The 7480-nt window shown below is 39.7% G+C and overlaps 1 pseudogene; it reads right to left on the bottom strand.

Annotated features, from left to right (window-relative positions):
- Positions 1 to 1194: 1194 nt before the first annotated feature.
- Positions 1195 to 1856, bottom strand: LOC105810674 (annotated as a pseudogene).
- Between the last annotated feature and the right edge of the window lie 5624 nt (positions 1857 to 7480).

The raw sequence follows: 7480 nt of genomic DNA, 5'->3' as shown, positions 1-7480 counted from the left end.
AACCATTTACTCAAGGCTTTACTTCTTCTAAAAGAAATTTCTTCCAACCCTTGAAGTGAAGTTAGGATTACGAGGCCAGATCTTGTTAAATGAGTGAGTTACAAATGAGTATGAGCTAAATATTTGTAGCAGAAATAAGCTCTACATTTCTTTTTAATCTTAAAATATGAACTAACTCTTTTTAGGATGTACATTGGATCAAATTTAGTAATTCAAGGAAGTTTAAAGGTTAAGGCATCCATTTGGGAATCGGTCCTCGGTGAATCCTGGGTCCAAAACATATCAGTTGCATGACTTTCGGAAAGGATATGTAATCTCCGTGAGACCCTATTTATTCATCTGTTAAATGGGGATAATGTCAGATTGTTGAGATGGTTAAATCAGGCAACACAGAGAAAACACCCAGCTCAATGCTGGTCTCGTAGTAAACACTTAATAAAAGTTATAAAAAAGTTAACAAAAGAATAATCACCTTCTTATATGTAAGTACTTACTGAATGTCAGACACCAGACTAAGGTATTTATACCTATGAAAACACTAGAGTAATAAAAAGTTAAAGGGCTCCTGAGTTGAAAGAAAGAAATCTGTTAACTCTAGACTATCATCAGTGGCATCATAAACAGCAAACATGTATTAAGCACCCTGTGTGTACAAAGCGGTGCAGTAGCTGGAGAGCATGGGCTTTAGAATAAGACGGAAGTGCATTCAAATCCTGCTTCTCCCCTATTAGGTGTGTGGCCATCATTAATGTAAATTAAAATAGCTACCAGGCCTGAAGAACTCCTGAGCGGAAAAAGCGGGTTAGGCTTCATAAGTAGCCTTAACCTTGCCTGATTTGCGAACATAAGCTAAACTTGTGCTATTTCTTGTGAATGCCTATATAAACGAAAAACAGAACTTAAGCTCAACTAATCAGAAGCAGCCAACAAACTTATAATTCTATAACTAGGGACTCTCTGTGGTGGGATAGACCAAATAAGGCAACTTTACAACTGTAGCCAAATATTTTCTTCCTATTACTTCCACATTCACTCTACAAAAGCCTATTTGGTTTGGTGCATCCTGATTTATGAATCACTGTTTGCTCAAATAAACTCTTTAAAACTTTATCGTGCCTCAGTGTATCCTTTTCAGTATATACTTTCTTTTGGTTGTCAAATGGTCCTTTACCGAAATATTTTCCTTTGTACTTTTTAGCTAGCTGGGCCCTCCACTGCACCACTGCCGACGTCATCTACGGTGTCATGAGGATGGTGGCCATCGGCATTGTCCCACGGACTGGGAAATCCCCAGGGTCTCTTTAATGGTTCCAGAGAGTTCTCTGCCTAAAAATTGGTGCTGCGTCTGTCTGGCAATGTTGACAATTTCATCAAAAGTGATATTTCTGTTGTGTTTAATGTTTCTCTGTTTCTTTCTGTCTCTTGGTGGTTCCTTGAGGGCTTTGAAGATCAGGGCAGAGGCAGATGGTACCACTTTAATCTGAGCCTGTCTGTTCTGAATAGTCAGTTTCACTGTAAGCCTTCCCCCCCCCCCCAATCATCAGTTGCCTTGGTGATGTCATCCCAGCCTTTTTTGGAGACAGACCCAGGGGGCTGATCCTGGGGGCCAGGGCAGATGTGGCACCAACTGTGCCACTGGTGCACCTTAAGTACATGACTTTGATCTCGTTGGGGTCGAACTTAGGTGGCCTCATGGAAGTGGCTGGTGTCGGATGAACCCAGATTCAGGACCACCAATGAAAGTTGCACCTTGGCCTCCTCCGAGCTGAAACAGAAAGGATGATATATCCTTTTAATACCATAGAAAAGTGACTTACCCTCTCATCTTCAAAATGAGTAAGTCCACCAGGGCTCATGGTTGCAATCAACACAAATGGACTCAGCAATCTTAACCAGAGAAAGCAATTCATTGCAAGTACTGGGGACACTTACAGGGTCAATGAGAGATGGAAAGACCAGTTTGGAAACCTGGTAAAGGATTGGGAAGACTCCATAGAGCTAGATGGAAGGAACCTTGGAAAGACCATGCAGCAGCAATGATCTGGTTAGAGGCCACCAGTGCTGCTGGCATGAATACACGCTCCAACTGGCCCTATGTTGTTGGGGCACTGGCTCAAGATTCAAAGTCCTCGGTTGTGACTGCTGCATCACTCACATGCTGCTGCTGCCTCTGCCATTATTGGAGGGAAATATTCCCTCCACCTTGACCATGCATGTTGAGCTATTCCAGAAAAGGGCATTTGGGTACCCAAATGGCAAATGCTCACTCTGATAGGAATAAGAATACAAAATATTGCAAATTCATTGTGAAAACAAAGGAACTAAGGTCTTTAAAATGCACATCACAGTGTCCAGCACACAGTTTGCACCTAACTGGAAACTATTATTATACTGGAGGCTATTATTATTAGATGTTCAAGGTATAGCCTCTGGAATCAAACAAACTTTATTTGACCACCTGTTCTGTGCCTGGCCCTATGCGAGGCTTAGGAGACACTCGTGCTAACGTAGGTTAATATCGTTTACATCTGCTCACAGTATGATTACATCTGCTCACATCTGATTACAGTATGATGGGGAATGCAGAGAAGTCAATGACAATAATAATTTGAAATACCTGTGATGAGGACCATGTGCTCTAGGTAGGAGTAAAGTGCTCTGGACTCAGAGAGGAGGGAACTATTCATTCTCTCTTGTGTGTCTGGAGGAAGTGGAAGGAAAAGGAATTTCTCACTGACGTGATGGCCTTTGAGGTTTTTGTCTCATTACTCATTTGTTATCTCAATAGATGGCCGATGTTCCTTGAGGAGGTGAGCCAGGCAGTACTTCTCAGTGGTTAGGCACCTGGGTTATAAAATCAAGCAGATCCTGATATATAATAGACCCTACATTTGTCCTAACTCCCCAGGTAACCTGGAGCGACTCACTGAAACTGTTTAACCATATGTAAACCAGGGACGAACATAGTAAGCATAATCACTGAGTCATGACATCATACACATATACCTTTGCAGGATGAAAGGCATTCAACGAATGTTAGCTACATTATTACTATAGGTAGCATGTGGGAGAAATTGCTTTCCATTAGCAAAGAGAAGACAGGCTGGCATTTTCCAAAGCCTTTGTTAAATACTAGCAGAGAAAGGAAGGAAATAAAGAAAATTCAAGAAATACAAGTTTGACATAATCAAGGGCAGGTTTCTGATTCTTTCATAGCTAGCCTGGTCTATTTCGCTATTTCTTCAGCACCTACAACAGTGGCTGGCACCAACGAGGTTCTATAAATATTTCGTGAATTATTTGATTAATAGTGCTTGTTTAACTAATCAGTGAGGTTTATCCCTCAACAATACCTTGCACAACTCCAGGAGATACCACTTATATATGACACACATAGATGACAAGATCGTGCTTCAGAGCAATGATTCTCCAACTTAGCCAGACTCTGGAATCACCTGAGCACATTTCAAAAAATACTGATGTATAGGCTCCACCCCCAGAGCTTCTGATTTAATTGGCAGGGGGTACAGGCTGGGCGTGAGGATTTTCTAAAGCTCCCAGGAAATTATAATGTGCAGCAAAGTGTGAAAACAATTCTCCAGGAGGCCATTGTATTCTGTGCAAGTTTTGAGCCCTGGATTGTACAACAGGGTGGTCCACACTGCTCAAGTCCCATGTTCTCTAAGCTATACAGTGAGTGGGGAACACGGGCGATTCTGCCAAAGGTGGTAGTTTATTGTGATGAAAGAGTAGAACGTTGAGGTTAGGTGGACATGGGTTTAGACTTAAGTCTAAGCAAGCCTATTTCTAAATTGTGTGACCTTGAGCAACTTACAACGGGAGCCTCAAAATTCAACGGTCTGTGATAGACAGAGTGCCTGGAAGAAGGGTCGGCCCTGAACGAAAGGCGATTATATCCAAGTCTTCCCTGACTGTTCAGGAGTAATTGCATCTATAGCCTTCTCTCACATCCAGAGTCTAAACCAGGGGTTGGCAAAGAGCAGCATGTAGATCAAATCCAGACGGCCACCTGCTTTTGTAAATAGTTTTACTGAAGCATAGTCATGCCCATGCCTTTGTGCATTACCTAGGGCTGCTTTCACACTACAACATCAGAGTTGAGCAGCTGCAACAGAGATAGTGTGGCCCACAAAATCTAAAATATTTACTCTCCGGCCCTTTTAAAGAAAAAGTTTGTTGACCTCTGGTCTAATCACCAATTAAACATGTTTTTTGTGGTCTTTATGATAATGAGGGTCTATTGTTATTTGCAAACCGCTTCCCCCACATTAAGATTGTAAGTTCTTTGAAGCTGGACCACCTCATGTAGTTTTTCTCTAATAATACTATTTCACATTCACTTCCTACTTTCCAAAGAACTTTGATGTGTGAGCTATTATTTCCCACAGAGTCTAGCATAGTGTTGAGCAAACAGAAGACACTCAAAAAATATTTGACTGATTGATTGCATTTCTCTGATTTATTTCAAGCTCCAAGCAATTGGGCCAATGGTTATTTTTGTCGCTGATATGAAAGGTCATGAAGACCATTACAAATCCCTATATGTAGTGGGGATGGAATATTTCAAACCATTGTACAAAGTGGCTTTTTGTAACATTTCTGGTTATCACTAGTTTTTATCCAAATCCTTTCTAAGCATTATGTGATTCTTCCCACAAGAGACAGTGCCGTTTTTGTATAAAAGAACAATGTTTAGAGTCAGACGTGAGTTAAAATCCCAGCTCAGCCACTTCCTACCTTTGAGGCCCTGGCCATATGGTTCGTGTTTTGGTATCATTTAGAATCTAGACAAGTTAGAAACATGTTCTTCCCTTGACTCATATGTCTAAGTCTCACTTTGCTACCTATCAGCTCCGTAGAAACAATAGCTTAGAATCTACCAGATCCTAGGAAATCACATTGTGTGAATTGCCTTTTACAGTGGTAAATGGGGACGCAGACCAATCTAAAGTCAGGTAGATTTGCTAACAAAAAAACAGTGATGAGAAGCAAATGTTCAAGGCAGAACATAAGAATTGTCATAAAATATCTGTGAAGCTCCAGAATGATGTGACATTTTTTGTCATCGATTCGACCTACTTACAGCCCTTCTATAAAATAAATGACAAAGCACTCAATATTGGTCAAAATTCTATTTCTGCACAATGAATAGTTAATTGTAATGATGCTGCCTAGTTGATCTGTGCTTGTTACCATATGAACCAAGAGGGACTCTTTTCTTTTTTAATAATTGAGTTTACCAGGGAGATTTCATTACGAATCTTAAGCTGAATAGGGTCCACTACTTACTATTGTGGCTAGAGGTAAACCGATGTTGAGATTTCTAAGTGGGAAATTTATGTAATTATTTTGAGTTAATTCTGTCTTTATTCCAATTATTACATGCTTCTTTGTTGGAATCTTGTATTTATTTTGTGTTCTATTTGTGTCTTGCTAAGAACGTGGATAATTTATAAAAGAGCCCCAGACAGGGATTATGTAGCTGGAAAAGAAGATCAATGTGGAATTAAAGAAAAGGAGTCAGAAAAGACGGTTTTCAACTATATGGGAAGACAGTATAGTTGCTGGTGGTTCTGCACACTATTTCAGGGAATCGAAGACATGAATTATCTTCCCTACAATCATATATTTGGCAACAAAAATGAATTTTTATATTTATAAATATGAATGTGACTATGAATAAATATGAATATGGAAGGATCTCATATAAGGGGAATTCACTTCAGATTAACACATGAACTGCCATGTGAGTTGTATTTAACTCATGCTAGTTTTGAGCCCAGGGCCTCATGGAGCAAAACCTGGGCAAAACCCTGCAGTTGGTTCATGAAAATCTTACTTGTTGATGTTCTTATTGTTACAATTAATATCAACAAATTCATTCTAAAAATGTGGATTAAATGAATAGAAGTCAATAGATTTCATTTTTCATTAAATTTGTCTTTAAATTAGAAAGGATCATTTTGTTTTTGAAGTTTTTATTCTATTTTTGTAATAAAACAACATGGCCCCAAGGAAGAAAATTTTTTTTTTCTAGTGTTGCAGTCAATGTGTTAAATAACAAACCATGAAGATTTGGGTATTTTTCAGAACCTTAAAAATGATAAGACTAGCTAACAGATAACAATAATCTCTCCGTGGTACCTGTCTTATCTCATTTGGTCATCACGATGATCCTATACGGTAGCGTGGCAGGCATTAAAATTTCCACTACCTGGAGAAAGAAACTGAGCTTTGGGGATGCACTCAACTGGCTTAAAACTCATATCTGACTTCAAGTCCTTCAGGGTTTACGATCCTTTATATATGAGCCATTCTCTGTTCCCCAGAAGAGGGGCATGCCTTGTCCCAACGATTTTCCTATGTTCTCCCCTCCCACTCCATTCCAGAGTCTATTTAGCCTCTGGCTTTTTATCTAGTTTTGTCTCCCAGCTCTGATCTGCACTTTCCCCTTGGCAACCCTCACAGAACTTAACTTCCCCCTTTGTGACCAGGTTTCTGGCTCCTAGTTGAACCCAGTCCTATCAAACTCTGCTGTGAGACCTGAATCCATTCCTCTCAACCCTTGGCAGACAGTGCCTGTTCTAATAATATATTTTAGTCTGGCAAAAAAATATGTGCATTCCATTTACTCTGGGACTTCTGTTCAGAGACTGGTGGTAGAGAGTTCTTGCTGGGGGTTGAGGGGAGGGGAAGAGATGAACATCATGAAGGAAATGTTCTCTATGCGGCTGACTACAGCAGTTTGTGTTGGTTCCTATGGCTAGAGGACTATAGGAATAAAACAGATTTTTTTGTTATGAGAAACTTTATGAGACTGAGCAAAATCAAAGCTGCTTTTAGGTCTAATGTAGTCATTCCTTCAAAAAATATTTAGTGAGCAACTACTATGTGCTGGACATTGTTAATAAACACTGAAGATACATCAGGAAATGAAATAGGAATTATTCCACCTAGGCATGATGGCTTACGTCTATAATCCCAGCATTATGGGTGGCCAAGATGGGAAGATCACTTGAGGCCAGGAATTTGAGACCAGCCTGGGCAAAATATAGCAAGACCTCACCTCTACAAAAAAATAAAAGTTTTTAAATTAGCTAGGAATGGTTGCACATGCCTGTAGTTCTAGTTACTTGGGAGGCTGAGGCAGGAGGATTGCTTGAACCCAGGAGTTCAACATTACAATGAGCTATGATTGTGCCACTGCGCTCCAGCCTGGGCACCAGGGTGAGACCCTGTCTCAAAAAAAAAAAGAAAAAAAAATTCTGTTGGGAAAGGTAGACAATAAACATATAAACAAAAATATATATATGTGAGAGTTCCAATCCTTGAACATGGTATATGTTTCTGTTTACAATATTTAGTTATATCTCACAGCAATGCTTTGTAACTTTTAGTGTACAAATATTGACTTTCATTAAATTTAGTTTTAAGTATTTTATATTTTTCAAAGCTATTG

The sequence above is a fragment of the Propithecus coquereli genome, unplaced genomic scaffold (genome assembly GCF_000956105.1).
Source record: "Propithecus coquereli isolate 6110/MARCELLA unplaced genomic scaffold, Pcoq_1.0 Scaffold218, whole genome shotgun sequence".
In the NCBI taxonomy this organism is placed as follows: Eukaryota; Metazoa; Chordata; class Mammalia; order Primates; family Indriidae; genus Propithecus; species Propithecus coquereli.
This window is presented reverse-complemented; position numbering and strand designations above follow the sequence as displayed.